This window comes from Vicugna pacos, chromosome 17, assembly GCF_048564905.1.
Source record: "Vicugna pacos chromosome 17, VicPac4, whole genome shotgun sequence".
Classification (NCBI taxonomy): domain Eukaryota; kingdom Metazoa; phylum Chordata; class Mammalia; order Artiodactyla; family Camelidae; genus Vicugna; species Vicugna pacos.
Window position 1 is genome coordinate 45459074 of NC_133003.1, and position 18786 is coordinate 45477859.

The window sequence follows — 18786 nt, forward strand, 5'->3', positions numbered from 1 at the left end:
CAGTTGATGGACATCTGAGTTGTTTCCATTTTTTGCCAATTATGAATAATTCTGCTATGAACATTTGTGTACGCGTTTTTGTATGGACATATGTTTTCATTTCTCTTGGGTAGACTGATAACTAGGAGTGGAAAAATCCAGGTATTTTGACTCGGCTTACAGGTATGGTTGGCTTCTGAAGTCTGGTCTGTCTGGGATACAGATAACTTACTCATGAGTATTGCCTATATCTTAAGTTAATAAAAAAATTTTAGTGAATGTACTTTTCTTAATACATGTAGATGAATATTAAATAACCAGGGTCACCTGGTTTATTTATAATACTTTAGGGAACTCCATTGTTATTTTGCTCCTTAGAGACCCAGATGTCCCATGCATATACATGATGCTAACGAGTATATTGACTACATGTGTTTATATAATAAATATATATTAAGTATCCACCATGTGCTAGGAACTGTGGGAGGACTGGGGAACCCATGGCATCAGAGAATAGAACATTGGAAATTATTCTGGAAGCCACCCATGCGTTCTAAATTCTACCCAAATCTGCCAAGTCTCTTTGCTGTCGTGTGCTTTATAGATGCCAACATTTGCCAATGACATGTCTCTTGCAGGGTGTTCCATCCTATGAGCAAGATGTTTCCTATACTCCCTGAACAGGCTTCTTCTCTCTGGGGGAGTGATGGAAATCCCTGACTTCTTTCCCCCCCAAAAATAGACTTTTAAGACAAACTCTACTATTTCCTCATTTCCCCAAGATTTTTCTGCTTTTACATCCTAAATGAGATAGTGACACAAAAAGATTATAATTTAATGGTTGCAATTAATCAAAATTTAATAACTTGCTGATTAAGAATTATTCCATGAAACACATGACAGTGTTTCTCCTCTTCCTTTACCTTGAATGTGGATTAACATGTCACCAAGTGCCACTCTATTGCTTCAAAACATGGTTCCAAAGTAGGTTAGTATTATAAGAAGTCGGTGTTTTTTTTGCCCTTTTCTTTTTAATATTGGTGCCTCTTCCCTTGTGATAATGTTCTGAAAATAAGTTAAGTGGAAAAGAAAGAAAGGCTAATTTAATTTGAGAACCTAATTTCTAATACTGATTTGGGGTCAGACTGTACACTTCCTTTCTTTTTTTTTTTTTAAAGCAAGGGCAACAGACACAATACAAAGATCTTTCTAAATAGCAGCTCTTCACCCTACTTCTCAAACCGAGTGAACGTCTCCAAAACCTGATGAACTTAAACATTTTTCGTTTTCTGAAGGTCAGATGATCATTCAACAATGCACAAGTTAAAAATAATTAGTAAATTCTTACTGGCATCATTTTTTGGTAAAGACCAGATCTATTTACTTGTTATTACATGGAATTATTTTAATTGAGCCTTATTGTATGTCTTTTCATTCAGGTAGAAAACAGTGTATTCAGAAACTCAGAAAGAAGGGCCTTACTCTTTCTACGAATGGGATTCTTTTGGAAATAATGATCTTCCTCTTTTAAACATCTTTATTTATTTTTGATGATGAGAGTACTATATGCTTGATTAAAATCTTTTGGGAATCAACACTTACCTTTATAGAATCGCTCCATTGCATCAAGGATTGCCAGCTTCACCTGCCTCTCAAGGTATCGCAGATGTTGAGTGAGAGTTCGACTAGCTTTAAAATAGATGTGCTTTCTGCTTCCTTCTACCCTTCAGAGGTAGTACAGCTATAAATGCAGTTAAAAGGGCTTGTTTGAGGGAAAGTTGCGTAGCGAAACCACTCAGAAGAAATGACTTCTCTCTTTCACTTGCTGTATTGTATTCAGTGTAAGTGTTTAGATAACGAAGAATCACCTTGATAATGTGTACCTTTAATGGAGAGATATTCCTGTGTGAACGGACAGGGTGCTAGACGGTGGTGAAGTACTTAAAGAAGGGCAGAGGACCTGGACAGCATCTAGGCGAGCTTCTAGGTTGCAGCTGCTAGGTCTACAAAGTACTACTGGAAAGAAGAAACAAAGAAGGAAATGGATTGAAAGACCGGCTGAGGGCTACAACTTATGATTACAAAGCAGCCAGTCTTCCTATCTGTTACCCTCTAAACACCATGTTTGAAAGTCTGAAATTCCTCTGGAAGGAAGGTAACGATAAAGAGAAAAGCAGACAGTGAACCATTTTGCATTCTGCTCAGTCTTTTCCACTCTTCCCAGTGCCCAGCAGAGCACCTGGTAGAGTACAGAGGTACCCATTAAATACCAGTTTAATACTGACAGCCAAGGACTTTAGCAACCGGTAAAATTTACACCAGCCCCCACCCCTCCAATTCCACTTCCCTGGGCTGACCCTGCCTCACTGACCTGTTTCATGCAGGATTAACCTCAAACTCTCCATCTCATGATACAGATCACCTCTATTCTAAAACTACAAGCAGAGGAAAATACTACTTTAAATCTGGGAACAAAATTAAGTGGAAACAAAAGGAAGCAATTAAGTCACTTGAGTCTGGACACACTGATATAACTTGAGAAGTAAAAAGCTGCAGGTTCTGCTTGATTGGTAACTGAATTACGTAGATTTCAGTGCCTGGTTTAGTTACCAGGTCTATTGATCATTAAATAACTTTCCCAGGAGAAGGGAAAATGAAGCCTATAAAAATTCTCAAGTTTTCCCCTTCCCTTTCCACACGCATCATTTCCTTTGCTTTTCTGGCTGACTTGAAAAGACTCTAAAAAGGATATGTTTCAATAAACAGAATTACTCATAACTTGGACACTGTTGACACAAATTTGCCTAGCTATAACAACTAGCTTGTTTTACATTTTACCTAAAAAGTTAAATGGAGATTTTGAAATAATTTATTGCATTTAACTATCATCTTCAAAGGTATAAAATAATTCTCCAGCATAACTGTGAAACGATCACAAAAATGGTCCTAGAAATATCTATAAATATGGCAAGATTTTAGATCACAATACATAAACATAGTTTTTTTCAGATTAAGCAGATATGCATTTTTTAAGAGTGAGTTTCAGACACCACGTGCTTCCACTTCTAAAAGCTTTTTGGGTACATCTCCTAAGTACAAGAGCATTTTCCTACATAGCTGCGATACAAGTGTCACACCCAAGAAAATTAATAATTCCACAGTATTCTTTATTATACAGTCCAGATTCAAATGGTCCCAGTTGCTGAAAAATGTCTTCCATAGATTTATTTTATGTATCTTTCAATCCAGTATCCAATCACTGGTTGTATATTGCATTTAATTGTAATGTTTGTTCTAGTTTTTCTAAATCTAGATAGTCCTCCTGCTGCTTTTTTTTTTCCCGTGACATGGATTTATTTGAAGAGTCTAAACTAGTGGTCTTGTGGAATGCCCCATATTCTGGGTTGGTTTGATTTTATGTTGCAACATTTTTGGCAAGCATGTTTCACATGTGATGTTGTGTACTTCAGACAGAAATATCTCAGGATGTAAGTAGGGTCTGCTTGTCCCAGTATTCTTGATGGTAGATTTGATTACTTGGTTAATGTGGGGTGATTGCCATAGTTCTTCAGTGTAAAGATTCACTTTCCACTTCATAATTAGTGGGTAGTGTGTGGGGAGATTTTGAAGGACCATAGGAATATCTTTTTCCCCATTAACATTTTGCCCAGAAAGTTTGGCATTTATTGATATTTATCTAAACAATTTTTACACTGGAAACTGCAAAGCGGTGATTTTCTAATTTTATTACTCCTTCTACATGTATTAGCTGAATTCTGTAAAGAAGAGCTTTCTGTTTTTCTTTTGACAAATGGTTTTCCTTTGAGTTCAAACACTAGAATAAGATGGTAAGTCCTTTCCCAAGATTTCTTCAAGTCCCCAGATCTAGCTTGATCACCAGCACAACTGAGGATGAGAGTCTTACAGATGGGAGGCAGGAGATGGGGGAAACGTCTGCGTTGATACAAATCCCTGGTTCCGCATGTGTCACGGGAAGATAACGTGTAAGAAAGCAATAGTGCTTTTTATTTACTTACATGGTTCTTGATGATGCTGGCAGCAATAATCAGAGATAATACAGCTGTCACTTGCATGCAGTATAAAGTGCTAGTAATTTTTCTGGAGCTATTATGCTGCCTCCGGGATCATAAATCATTGGCAATTTGCCTGTGTTCCCTCCACATGCCAGGTTATTGATCAGCAGGGTTTTTTTTAAACTCCAGAGATAGGACCTCAGATATAGGGCTGCTCCTTGTTCACACCTTCTCTTACGTTCTGAGGATACCCAGAGCTGGGGCTCAGGACAAACATCTTACTTTTCCTAGCTCCAAACCAAATTTGTCTCTCTCCTGCTCTTGTGCAAACACCAGCTGCACTTTTTCCATCTCAAGTGGGGCTGCCAGATGTCTGTGGGTCACTTCTTCTGGCCATCCTTATGGATCCAATAATGAATTAGCCAGTAAATGCTGGGCACCTATTCTATAGCCAAAGCTGAGCTAGAAGGGTACACAAATACAGGACCTGGTCCCTATCTTCAAAGAGTTTAGAGAGAATATCCCAGAAAGCTGGAGCTAAAAGACGATCTTGTCTTTCAGGGGTATCTATGAATGAGTTTTCGGGGATTGTTATAAGAAATTCCAAGAACTGGTGCTAAAATTGTGAGCATCTGTGTTGTGCTGGGGCAAATGCCCATGAGTTCTATAAGATTCTCAAAGAGGGCTGTGACTCCATCTCTCACCACAGAAAGTTAACCAATGACCAAGAGAGACTAGTTGGAAGATTGGGTGTACAGTAGCTACTTATGTTTACCAATAGTTCTCATGTTTGATGGCACATATAGGTAACAAATCAGGGCCAGAAAATAGGTTGAATTCTCTGACTTCAGTGTCAGTCATTCTGCCTTCCTATTTAAGAGTGATTTGGAGAGCTATTAATGAAATTACTCAAGGCTCACTGTGACATTCACAGGCAATTAAAAATCTTTTGCCTGGGAGAAAATTAGGTCTAGTGCTGCCCCAATAATTTGAAGTTTGTTTTGAAGCTGAGTACTACTTCATGACACATCCACATCTACTCCACGCTTGTTGGTAATATTCTCTCAGTACAGCTAAGGTAAGCTTGCAAAGCCATTCATGTCCAACGACCCATTTGGTCTGGTGAGGTTGGCAGGGCAAGGATTATTGGCTTCACTCTATCAAAAAGAAGTCAAACCTCTGCACAGTTAAGTGACTGGCCACGGTTACATGGATATTAAGGAGCATCTGGGTGTCAGACTCATTTTTTCTGATCCTTGCTTTCTCCCGCATTTCTCGCTGTCTTAATCAGGGTAGCATCTGAGGGTGGGCTTCTAGGAAGATTAATTCAGCTGCAGTTTCTGACCATATACCGCTGACAAAAACCTGTTTCTATTTGTAGGGTTTCCCTAAGGGTAGGCTGGTTGCTAGTTTTGGACGTTCTTCAGACTTCTGCCCAGTCTACAATACTCTCCCGACTCTGCAAAGCCTTCCTGCTTCCCTGCATAGGGCATTTCAAGGACAAAGTCATAAATGGCAATTTTCAGGGCTGGTCGTCATCTCAAATTGGATCTTGAGAATCAAATTCTTGATGTTCTAGACCAATGCTGTCCAATAGCACATAATATAAGCTATATATGTTATTTTTAATACTATAGGAATGCATTCAAAAGTAGCAGGTGAAATTAATTTTAATGATCTACTTTAACTCAATATTTCAAAATACTATCATTTCAATATATGAACAATATAAAAATTATTAATGAGCTAGTTTGATTTTTTTTATTCTAAGTCTTTGCAACTCAATGTATATTTTATACTTCCTTCATGTCTCAGTTAGCACTAACTACATCTTAAGTGCCCCAATGGCTAGCAGCTACTGTACTGGAAAGCACAGGTCTAGAAAATGCTTCCAGAAAAAAATACAGCAAAGAAAAAGAAGCCCCCTTCCCTCTATAGATAATAAGGTATGAACTGGCAGTGGCCCTTTTATTATGATATACTTCATTATCAGTCCTTCATCATCATAGAAAACCTCTTAGCATCATAGCAAATTTAGCAAATCTACTTTTTAGTGACCTAGTAGCTTCCAGAACCTGAGGTTAGTTGCAAAATGTTGAATAGGACCAGTCATACATATAGGTAGGGGAAAAAGTCTATGCCACAGGAAGGCCACAAGGTTTGTGTGCTCAAAAAATATGTTCATCTACCCTGCCATATGCCTGACACACCTTCTATTAAAACACTTTTCGAAAAAGAACAATTTTTTAAAACACATCTACACAAATGTGCAGACAGAGGACTGAGGCTGCTGGGTTAGGGACGGTAGGGAATACAAGCATGAATCAAATATGGTCTTGCCTTCCATGTAACTTGTGGTCAGGGTGGGAAGATGTTAGAGAAAGCAGTTGAAGGTCAAGAGTCCGCTACATGGTGAGGATGAAAATCACCCAACTTCACGCCTCAAACATGACCAAGTTTTCTTCAGAAAACCCACGTTAAAATCCCACTGTATTTCTAAATTACAAGCTCAGGAAATAATCACTCTTTAGTATTTAGCAGTTATGTGATCATGGATTGATTTGTTGAATTTGTTTGAAAAGTAGAGCCAAAAACTCTTTAGAAATTGAATAGTTTTCATGAGGGAAAAGGAGGGGACAGATGGGAAAGGTGTGGAATTCTTTGTTGTGACGAGATGGGGGTAGCTTCTTGCTGATAGGAGTGGTAACTTGAGGCATTAGGTACAAGGTTGCAGTGCCCAACCACCAGAGAATAGTGCTGAAAGAGAGGAGGGGTCAACAGTAAACGCGATCAACACAGACATCGTTTACTGCAGAGCTTTGCCCATTCCTGCATGGTTAAATGCTGGTATGAGCCCATAAATTCAATGCACATGTTTACATTGGGGAAGCTGTGAAGGGTAGTAGTTGAGGTTCAAGGTTTGGGACTTGGACAACATACCCCCTTGTGACTTTGGGAAGTTATTTAACCTCTCTGTGCTCTAATTTTTGCGTAAGTGAAAAAAAAAAGGTCCACTGATAGGATTTGATGAGATAATGTATATAAAGGGTTTAGAATAATGCCTGGCACATGGGATGTACCCAGTAAATGCCAGTAATTATTATTAGTTTGACATCATTATGTCTAACATAATTATTAGCTATGGTGCTCCCCTAATTTGTTCCTGAAGTTTCACAAGACTGTTGACTGTGTATCAAGCAATCTTGAGAGAAAGTTGGCAAGTTCTAATGCTTTCTTTTCTCCAAGATGGCAAAAATGGGGCAAAGAGATAAAAATGGCTTGCCCAAGAGCTGGGAGGCTGCTCGTAATATGGGGAGGGAGGCTGTTTAAGGCAGTAGTGATGGATTTCCCCAAAGACAAGGACTTAGTACACTTATAGGCTGGAATTGGAATTCAGGCTGCACTGCTTAATTGACGGTGTCATCTTGGGAAGTTACCTGATTTCTTCGAGCCCTCAGTTGTGCACCTGTCAAACAGATGATAAATGTTGCCTAAGGTTGTTAAAACTCAACAGCATGATGCATGAAAAGTGCATGTGGTCCGGGATCAATGAAATCAGTCTCCCCAATTATTGTTATTACTATTGTCGCTATTATAGCAGATCTTACGCAGCGGTAGGCAGTGCCTGTCCGGAATACTGTAATGTGTTTTGGCTCCACACCATGCCCCAGACCCAGTAGACTCTCAGGAAACGTCTGTGCAGTAAACGCACATCATCTGAGGGAGGGAGGGCAGCCGGCTGACCTGGTCTCCGAGCTTAGCCCTAGCCCTTCTTCCAACAGCTAGAGCCTGCAGCAGACTGTGGCCTGGAGCGGCCAGGCACTACTTAGCGGTGAGCTGAAACCCACCTCGACCCTGAAGCCCCTATTGGCGCTCCTGAACGGAGCTCCGCCTGGACGCGCATCTTTGAGCGCTCTCTCCAAAGCCCTTATTTTTCTGGTTTGTGGTTTATTTACTTAAGCATTTACAGCTCCCGGGAGCAGAGGGGCTGCTCGAAGCAGGGTCAGGACCGAGGTCGCGTTTGTGTTTATCTTCTGCCTTCCAATCTCAGCGCTGGCAAATCACAAGCAGGCTCCTATATTTGTGTACCAAGAGGCTTGCGTTCTTTTACCTCCTGCGGGGCGAGGAAAGACACACGCAGTTCGGGTTCAGGAAAGTGTTCCCAAGCCACTTGCTTTTTTCCCCCCTTGCGTTGCTCTCAGATTTAGTTTTCTGTGCAAATCCGAACAGGGCGGAGCAGATTAAATAAAGACAACCTCGCTCCTTTAATCCTTGACCGCAAACACTGGCGTTTTTGTGCGCTGGATTTCTGAAATTCTTGGCGCGGGGACCCAACGCGGGGGGAGGGTGGGTAAGAGCTTGTGAAAACTTCTCAAAGCAGAAATCCGAGCTCCTCCCCGCCTCCTGCTCCCAGTGACACCTGAATTCTATGGAAGGGGGGCAGCTAGAGAAGGAGAATCCCCGAGGGTTGGGGGCACATCCCTGAGGTAGCTTTGGGTCGCGAGCTCAGAGCCTGGCCAGCTCTCCCCGCGAAACCGGGTTGGAAGCCTGGACGCCCCGCAGGACGCCCCTCCCCGTCCCGGGGCGCTCCTATTTAGAGCCCAGCCCCGGAGCCCATGGGATTCTGGGACTTGTAGTTCATCCCCGCAGCCCCAGGCGCCGCCTCGACCCCGGACTCGGACTACATTGCCCAGGGAGCTTCCTGGCCTATATAAGGCGCCAGGAGCCGCTTCAAAGTGCAGTAACCATGTGGATGTGCTGCTGAAGCGTTTCCTCAAGCTCGCTGGGGTGGGAGGAGAGGAGGAGGAGGTGGTGGTGGTGGAGGAGAAGGCAGAGGGTGGAGAGAGAGAAAGCGCACGCCGGGAGGAGGTGTGGGTGTTCCGCTACCATCCTAACGGAACGAGCTCCCTCTTCGTGGACATGGGATTACCCAGCGGCCGCTAACCCTTCTCCTCGCCCTGCTCCCCCAAACCGGCTTGGCTCCCCGGGCACCAAGGTAGCGGCTGGGGCCGGGCAGAGGGCGCGGGGAGTTGGTAGTGTCCCCCCGGGCGCAGAAGTTTTGCCTTGCTCTCTGGGAGTTCTTGGTGGATTTGCATGCACTTACATGCATTTGGGGGTTCTTTTACTGAGGGCATTTTGAGGGGGTTCATTTGAGGTTAAAACAATTCTCGACTCCAGCGACTGGCTTTGAGGGCTACCCATTCTGGACTGGAATGGCATTCCCCCAAGTTGGAAACTGTTGCAGCAGCTGCAGGAAATAGTTTTTTTTTTCGGGGGAGGGGGTTGTGGGGGTGTCCTACGTGAGTCCGCTCAAGGAAACAGTCTTTCTTAAAATGTAGCCCTCTCTCGAGCTGCATGGCTGGGAAAATTAGGCTTGTGTGGGGGCCCCAGTGGGGAGGGCTTAAGAAAACGGAAGAAAACCCGGGGAGCGGTGAGGGACGAAGTGCAGACGAAGCTAGCGCTCGGTGAGGATGCGGGCTTCGGTAGTTGGCCTCCGCTCTGGGAAACAAGTGCTTTGGGATCTGCCAAACACCTCCCTTAGTTTCGCTCCCACCTCTCTGCCTCCCTCGGCACGTTCTCGAAGTTTGTGCGCACCGGGTCTCACTTATCAGTTAAATATTGGAAACAAATGAGCGAAGTTACCTGTAATCTTCACCTAAGAGATCCCACCAACCTACTTGTCAAATTTGGTGGTGGTGGTGGTCCTATGTATACGTGTATGGAGGTGGGATTGTCTTTCCAGGAAAGAGGCTAAAGAAGGTGGAAGTGTGGAATTTTGATAATTTCTGTTACGGACCCATCTTTGACCAGTCTCATATTCACTCTTTCTTTCTCAATACTTAGGAGCTGGCTTCCAAGAAGGAGGACTCGCACCCCTGGCTGGGCGTGTTTTGGCAACAGAGTGCCTGACCTGGGTCAGGTGAGTGGAAGCCTGAGAGCTGTAGTCAGTAATGAGTTTTTGTCCTAAGTCTATTTTAAGTTCTCTCTAAAGAGTCATGGAGATGAGGAGAAGGAAAGAAAAGGAAACTCCATTACTCAGTCTCCAAAATTTGTCATTGCCTTTCGTGAGGGCTTTAGAGAACAGATGAGATCCAGAGGGCTGTCCAGCCTAGCACTTTTGTCCGTGGTTCAGTAATGAAGCAGCCTGAAGGTTTATGCGAGGAGGGGGGGAATACCATTAAATGGAGCAGTAACAGGGGTGCCTATTGGTGACCCGAGAATTGAACTTGCCAGGCAGTGTGCTGATAATTTAAATTCTGAAGGATGCAGTGCATTTCATCTGCCAAGATATGTAAGCAAAAATTATCTGCCTCTCTCTTTCAAAAATAGTCACTTTCTTTTTTTTTCTTACTGTGAATGTGTGTTTAATCAGAGTAGGTTGGATTGCAAGAAATGAAAGTGGTTGCTAGCAAATTGAAGGCATTAGAACTTTAAAAAGGGAAGTTCTTGAAGCCTAAGATAGTAGCATCCAGCCCTTGACTTGAGGCCACCTGAATGTCAAGGAATCTGTTGGATCTGTTGCTGAAGTGCTTGTGGTCGGATGTGAGCTCAGGGCATCATTTATCTGTAAACATAAGCAGCTAGTTTTTTTCCCCCAAATGGTCAGACTCCACTTCAAGACAGGGAGGTTTTAACAGGTACACATACATTCCCATTGCTGCAGATTTGGACAGCAAAGGTTTTTTTCTTCTGAAATGGTTGGGAACAGGATAAACAACAGGGTAACAGGGGTGGAGGTCTGGGTCTTCATAACTCCTTTAACATTCTAAATATTTAGCTGTTCCCTGGGCTACAATCTTTGGGCTTTTCTAATTAGAAAAGAAAAGTCAGACACTTCATTATAGTGGTATTGTGCTTTTGTTTCCTGTTGATAAGATCCTCAGCAGTGCTGGTGGAGAGGGAAGCATTTAGATGTGTGAGGTCTACTTCCTTCTTGGAGGTCTGTTGACTCGCATGGCTACGTGGGCACTCTTAAGGGTGAGGACTGGGTTCAGTTCCTCTCTTCAGGGTAAGCTGCAGGCAAGGAGACAATGGTCCACAGACTCTTCTGTGACTGGTTGCTGAAAATAATAATACACTTTTAGGACTTATTGTAAGCCAGGTCCAGAACCATGTATCACAGAAACCTTGTGAGTACAGGTGAAGGACCTGAGGTGCAGAGAGCGAAATCACAGGCCCAGTAGCTATCACACAGTGCAAGCAGGTAGAACGCCAGGCTTTGGGACTCTGCTGCATCTCACAAATGCACCTAAGTTGGAGGGATAAGGGGGTAACCAGGAAAAATGGTAAACTTCATTGCTATTGATGAAATAACTGGTTTGTGTCCCACCAACAATGAAGGAACAAAGTTACCTTGATGTAAGAAAAAAACAATGTAGCCATAGAGATAAAAGACTAGGTATTTAAGGAGGCCTTAGGTGTTGTCCTGAGTTCATTTTGAAAAGCTGTGTTCTGAAAGCCTGCGTGAGGAGAGGAAAAGAAACCAAACCAAACCACAAGAAACATCATCTAAATTCACCATGAGATTCATCTCATACCTGATCTTGATCATTACATCAAGGCATCTGAGCAGGCTCAAAGGATCAGGTGTTTCTCCATCTGAATAATTTGAAAGTTTAAATTGCAGTGAGTCTGAACTGTGAAGTGTTGCTGTCTCTTCATATACACTTCAGTTTGCCTTGTGGTGAGTTGTGCAAGAATACTTGTCTTTTTCGTTTCTTACTTTCACTTGCGTGTGTGTGTGTGTTGAAAGTACAGTCTGCTTTTTGAATAATTCAAACCGGAACAGAATATCCTATCAAGATTGCCTTCTTATCAGGCAGGGAACTTTCTTCACGCTCTGAATCAATTACTCCTGGCCTCCACTTTAAGCCCCTTGGAAGTTGTTTGGCGTTGACAATGGTATAAACCATTTGAATAAAGCGGTTGCCTTGTGGAGGAATTTGGTGTCTTGAGGAAGGAGAGATGGAAGGGTTGCTTAGAGGAGAAATAGGTGAACTCAGGACAGCTCTTTTGCCTTTTATCTCAAAATATTTTCAGCTGAGGAAGACCATGGTCTTAGAGAAAGAAAAGAAACTTCTAGTACGTAGGTATTCAATCAGCTAACTTCCACAGCAAAAAATCAAATGGCTTTTTAGCTCATTTATAATGAGCTCAAGGAAAATCTGATTTCTTTACAAGGAGCTCTTAAAAAACAAGCCAAAATGAAACAACAAATACCAAATTTGAACAATAGAAAAAAAAAAAAGCTCAAAAATTAAAATTAGACCTGGAGTTGGATTTTAGGTCAAGCTGTCCTTCGTTACATCTAATTAAGGAGTCTCTACAAGGCCATTGCCCCATCTTATTTGCTGTTGGTTTGATCTTTTAAAATAAAACACATTGCTTTCACAGGCTCTTGAGCAACTGGAAGTACACACAGTTCTTTAGTTCACTGAGGCTGTTTTAAGTTTTTGCCCTGCTCTTTTGATGAAATCAATTAGGGCTTGAAGTCAGTGACACGAATGACATAATTTCCATGATTTCTAACAATTGTCATAAGGTTTGTGGTTCTGAGGTTAATGCTCGTGAGGAGGAGCTGAAACCATCACCCACTGAGCTGTTCTTCACATTGAACTATGTCCAGGTTCTTTCCTAAACTGGACATAATTTAAGGCGTTTGATGTGATAAATCTGTTCAAGCAATTCTAATGCCTGTTAAAGCTTTTGTAGTTGAGATACTTTTTTCCTTCATTCAACAAATTTCTTGAGTACCTGCTATGTGCCTGGGTGTGCTCGAGGTGCTGGGGATACAGCAATGAAAGTGATTCGCAAGAGGCTTACATCTTAGTTGGGGGAAGGCAGCCAGTGTAATAAGCAGGTATCCTAGTATGACAGTAGTAAATCCTATGGAGAAAAATAAAGCCGAATAGGGAGGTAACCATGTTGGTGAGGAAGTGGAGGAATCGGGGCCCTCGTGCCCTGTTGGTGGGAATGTAAAATGGTGCAGCTGCTGTGGAAGACAGCATGGCAGTTCCTCAAAAAATAAACATCAGATTATCAGATGACCCAATTCCCCTTCTAGATATGTACCCAAAGGAATTGAAAGCAGGGACTCAAACATATTTGTACACCCATGTTCACTGCATCATTATTCACAATAGCCAAAAAGATGGAAACATCTTTTTGTCTATTGACAGACAAATAAACAGTGGTATGTCTATACAATGGAATATTATTTGGCCATAAAAAGGAATGAAATTCTCGTACATGCTACAACATAGATGAACCTGAAAACTTTCTGCTAAGTGAAATAAACCAGACACAAAAGAACAATTAGTATATGATTCCACTTACAAGAAGTCCCTGGAGCAATCAGATTCAAAGACAGAAGGCAGAAAAGTGGATGTGCCGGGGACAGGAGTTTGTTTACTGGGTACAGAGTTTCATTTTGGGAAGATGAACAAGTACTGGAGATGGATAGTAATGATGGTTGCACAACAATGTGAATGTACTTAATACCTCTGAATCATACACTTAAAATGGTTAAAATGGTCAATTTTATGTTATATATGTATATTTCATCACAATAAAAAGAAAGTAACAATAGGGTAAAGGGAATAAAGGACTCCTGCAGTGGGGATCAGGACTCATGGAAGGGCTCTTCATGTGCTGGTGTTTGAGCACAGATCTGAAGGAAGTAAGCAGGTTAGCCATGTAGGTATCTGGGGAAAAGCACACTCCAAAGGGCCAGAGCAGCAAGTGCAGAGGCCCCGAGATGGGAGCAGGTGGGGCCTGTTAGAGGAAGGGCAGGAAGGCCAGCGTGGCTGCAGCTGAGGGAGACTGCTAAGCATTCAGATGGGAGAGGGAATCAGGGTTAAATCGTGCAGAGGCCAGGTGTTTGCAAGTTAGCAGTGATTTGGTTCCCTGAGGATTTTCAAACACAGTTCTCAGTGGTTCTCAACATCACTGAACCACCCTGTCCTTTCCAAAGAGGCTCTGGTGAGTCTGGTAAGATCATATACCAGGTTGGAACTTGATGGAGGGTAAAGCCCACATTTCTAGATTGTCTGGTAAATCACCTGATTTACCTGGGATTGTATTTCACTTCAGCAGGAAAGGCATCTTTGATAAAGGAAGTGAACACACAGTTGATCTGAGTAACAAATTCTAATAACCTAATGATATTCCTGGGGTTTAACCTTTAACACAAAACTTTTATGCCCTGGGGCTACCCTGCTGTCTATCCAGTCTTGTTTTAAGGAATTACACAAAGAGGATTCATGCTTTGCAGTCTAGCATGATCCCTGGGGAATGTCAAGTTCCACATAACTGCTTTTCCCTGGTGAGTGAGGTGGAGCCCTCCATGTGTACAAACTTGTACACATGTGTAACATGTGTAACAGACATACATTTTGTTATGTATTGCCTAAGATACGCAGATTCAATTGTACAACAGTAGGAAATAGAAGCAACAGAACAAAACCAGTCACTCCCAATCCCATTATCCAAGTTTAGGGTTTCAAACTTTGCCTCTAACTATAGACAAAAATTATGTGCATATTTGAATTTCATTAAAAGGGACTCATGCCTCCTGTTTGGTACCCTGCCTTTTGCAGTCTATTTTGTGGACATCTTTTCTTGTTAATAAACAGGCATCCGAGTCTTCATTTATCCAAAAGTGGCTCTACCTTTGATGGAATTTCATTTGAATGAAGACATGTATGGAGTCACTAGGGTAAAAAAAAAAAGTGTATCTTTCAGGTTTCACCAGCCTCATAAAGTCCAGGCTTTCTCATTCAGTATGTACTTTTTTTTTTAAAATTTATCTTTTTTTTTTTTGTCTTTTTCTTTTTTAAAGGAGATACTGGGGATTGAACCCTGAACCTCATACATGCTAGGCATGCACTCTACGACTGAGCTATTACCTTCCCCCATATTGTTTTTTAAGAAAACTAAATGGAAGGTAAAACCCTATTTAACTGTTAACTATCTTATTACAGGGATAAAGCCTAGTAATCATTCATTTAAATAAAGGATTTCTCATTTGTTCTGCAAAGTAATGTAATCCTGTGAGGAGTTAGGGCCAGGCAGTTTCTTGTTTGTGCTTAAAAGGAAAGCTTTACTATAGAAAATGTGAAACACATGTATTAGTAGAGATGTTAGTATAATGACCTCTCTTGACTCCTCACCCACCCTCCGTGGTTATCAGTTCTATCAGTTCATGACCAGTCTGGTTCCATCTATATTCACGTATACTCTACCCTCTCTTCTTGGATGACTTTGAAACAAATTCCAGACCTACCAGTTCTTCTATATTTTAGTATGTCATTTCTGGTATTGGGGTTCTTTTTTTAAAAAAAAAAATAATCACAATACTATTACCCATTTTAAGAAAAAAACCCCAATTTTTTAAATTGAATTTGTGTTCTCACTTTCTTGATTGAAATACATTTATTTAAGGATACATAAAATAATAACACACATATGAATACTTTAACAGTTTGTTTAAATTAGGAGCCAAATAAGGTTGATACATTGCAGGTTGTTGATGTGTCTTTTAATGTCTGTATTTCCTTTACATCTCTTTTTTTCCCCATATATTTTTTGGTTATTATTAAAGAAACTGGGTGACATTTTCCTACAGTTTGGATCTTGCTGACTGTATCGGTGTGGTGTAGTCGGACACGTTCCTCTGTCCTTCTGACCTCTTTATTTACCATAATTTAGTAATCAGATGTAGAGGCTTGATCAGAGTCAAATGTATTTTTTCTTTTTTCTTTTTCTTTTCCCTTTTCTTTTCTTCCTTTTCCTTTTCTTTTTTCTTTTCTTTTCTTCTTTCTCTTTCTTTCAGGTCTGTTTTGTAAACATCAATCGGGAGTGTGTGATATGTGTGGACGTATCTTCTTGTGATTAGCATCCATTGATGCTCATTGCCTCAATCCATTAGTTCAGTTGGATTTGTAAAACTCCTATGTTTTTTCTTCATTTATTAGCTGCAATATTTTATGAAATGAAATTTCCTCCACTTAATTTTTGGTTCCCTGGGGTAGAGTTCATAAAGAAGAAGGGGGGAAAAAAAAAAGACAGAATCAGTACTTGAATCTCTCTGTGTTTTACCAGTTTTCAAAAATAATGAGTTGATTCCCTAGCGGGAATGAGTTGATCCTTGGCGGTAGTTCTCAACCCCAGGACATTGGACAACCTCTGGGGACATTTTTGGTTGTCATAACTGAGGAGAGGGTGCTACTGGCAAGGGATGCTGTGAAACAGCCTTCAGTACATTGCATCTCCCACCACAACACAGCATGATCTAGTCCAAAGTACCAGCAGTGCCACTGTTAAGAAACCCTGTGCCAAGATGACCATTGGGTATATATATTTTTTGTTAGTATCATTATGAACTCATGGAGTTAAACATATTTTATATGTTACATTTTGTGTAGTTGTCCTTATTGATGTTCAAATTGTCCCTCTCTGCTTGGTGAGCGAGAGGCTACCCAGGTTGATGGGAAAAGACACAACCCCAGTGGTCTTTGATTTCCTGTTCCTTGTGTGACAGGATGTTCCAGACTCATCTTTTGTATTTCTTGTCGCAGACCCGAAATCAGTGTTTTCCCCAAGAAACCCGAGTTCTTTTGAATGGGAAATGATATGTAGAGACCTCCACTCAGGGCCAGATAGGTCCTCTTCTCATTCTCATCATACAGGTCAGAAAAGAAATTAAAATGAAGAAGACTTATCACCTGAACATTTTTAGTGAAAGCTTTTCCAAAGTGCAATCGATACATCTTCACCTTTTAAAAAGGAGTTCTTATATATGTATATGTATATAGCTGAATCCCTCTGCTGTACACTTGAAACATTGTAAGTCAACTGTACTTCAGTTAAAAAGATAAAACTTTTAAAAAGTTCTGAACACACTCTTACCTTTCCCAGTTGGCCTCAGTTTTAGCTTTTGTGCCCTGGGGCTGAGATGCAGTCGTGCTCCCCAGGCAAGCAGGAATGTTATCCATGTTTTTCGAACTGTGTGGCAGGCCATTAAGAGGTTGTGAAATCAGTTTCGTGGGTCTTGTTAGATAATTTTTTGATAAAGTAGACTAGAATAGAAAACATCAAAGTGTATCACATGGATACACTTAAAAGAACTGTGTGTGTGGCAACCAGTTTTCTCCGTCTGTCACACGCACAGTGAACGTTGGGTTGTGAGCTCAGCGTGTCTCTTACTGTGGGTTGCAGCCAACAGTTTGAGCAATGTTGCTCTGCATCTTTTCTACTCCATTTGTGGTCACCAGACCAACATCTTTGGCTTCAACAGAGAGCTTGTTAGAAATGTGGAGTCTCAGGCCTCACCCCAGACCTACTGAATCTGAAACTGCACTTTTAGCAAGATCCCATGAGAAAGTGCCGGAAGATCTGTGCTGGAGGGTGCTTGCCCCTCAGCTTTTTCAGAACCTGCTTTTATGGTTACTTCGTTTTTTGTGACTAGCTCTCACCTGTCCAGGCTGCCTTTTGTATTTTCCCCAGCAGCCTTCTCAGGTCCAGGTAAGAGGGAAGGTAGGCTCAGTCACCAGCCTAAGGTGAGAGGGTATTAAGTCTGGCAGGATTCTTTCCGATAAAAATGCGATCTTTCATGCTTACATTTGCGGATTTTTTTTTTTTTAGTTGGCTGTTCAGATAGAGGTGGAAAGAGACCCAAAGCTTCATGTAAAACCTACTTAGGATCATGAAGCCACCGATAGAAACAAAGCTGCATTTTAACCTCTTGTTATTGGACACTTTGATGAACTTAGTTTTACAATGTTTTAGGGCCCATGGAATCAGCAGAACTTCTGGACTGCTTGGCACAGTGTTGCTCATCAGAAAAAGATATACCTAAGAAAAAAATGTCACTGGCCTCCAAGTTCCTTGGCATTTATTTGCATTTGAGGAGGAGCTTTGTCTAGGAAGTGCTTTTGTTTTGCAAAAATGCCTTAAAAAGCACTCCCCCTGCCCCCACCCTGCACACATATTTCTGAACAGGAAAAGCTGAGAGGACACCCAGACTTGTGTACGTTCACTTATTTGCCTGCTGTGTGTGATCACGTTCTGTCTCTGTGCCTTTGACCGTGTCCTTTCTGCCTCCCATCCCTGTCCCCATCGCCCTGTATTCACCTTGCCAAATCCTTCCATTCCCAGCCCGTTTGTCCTCTTCTGGGAAACCTTTGCTGATACTTGAAAATCTTTGTCATTTGAAATGCCTTGGTGCTTTATGTCTATGGGCCTTTTTGATTTTTCACCCTCAAGAGTACCTGACACATAGTAACTGCTCACAAATACTTGTGAATGACGTTATTTATCCACATTTCCTCTCCTTTTGAAGGCTGTAGGCTGCTTCTGAGAAGAATCTAATTTTTTGTACCGCTCTCCTGAGTGCATATTTCCTGAGCTGGCTTATTGCTTTGAAAAACCCTCTTTGCTAGGGAGGGCGAAGTGAGGCCTGGGTAGAAACGCACTAAGCAGTTCCTTTCAGTGGCTTTTGAGATGTGGCTCAGAATGGCTCTCTGGAGGGCATTAGGCTTGGGAAGTTGGTGATCGTCACTAAAAGGCAGTGCAGGTGGGAGTCAGATAGTGCAAAGAGTTGCTCTTGGGTTGAAATGGTATTCCCCTGCTGAACCGCAGGATGGGGACTCCTGAGGACTGGGTGTTGACTGCCTGCTCGGTACAGTCAAAACACGCAACATCTGTGCGTCTGTTTCCTCTACTGTAGAATAGGTATAAAAATACCTGCTCTGGGGCATTGCTGCCAAGTTGT

At 41.8% G+C, this 18786-nt stretch overlaps 1 protein-coding gene across 1 annotated transcript in view; it reads left to right on the top strand.

The window, feature by feature from the left end:
- Positions 1-8753: 8753 nt before the first annotated feature.
- ITPR1 (inositol 1,4,5-trisphosphate receptor type 1) overlaps positions 8754-18786 on the top strand; it is a 298229-nt gene continuing 288196 nt past the window's right edge. Inside the window, exons 1-2 of the mRNA XM_072941751.1 lie at positions 8754-9009; positions 9858-9933. The gene's annotated coding sequence lies outside the window, so the exon portion shown is untranslated. The remainder of the gene's footprint in view (positions 9010-9857; positions 9934-18786) is intronic.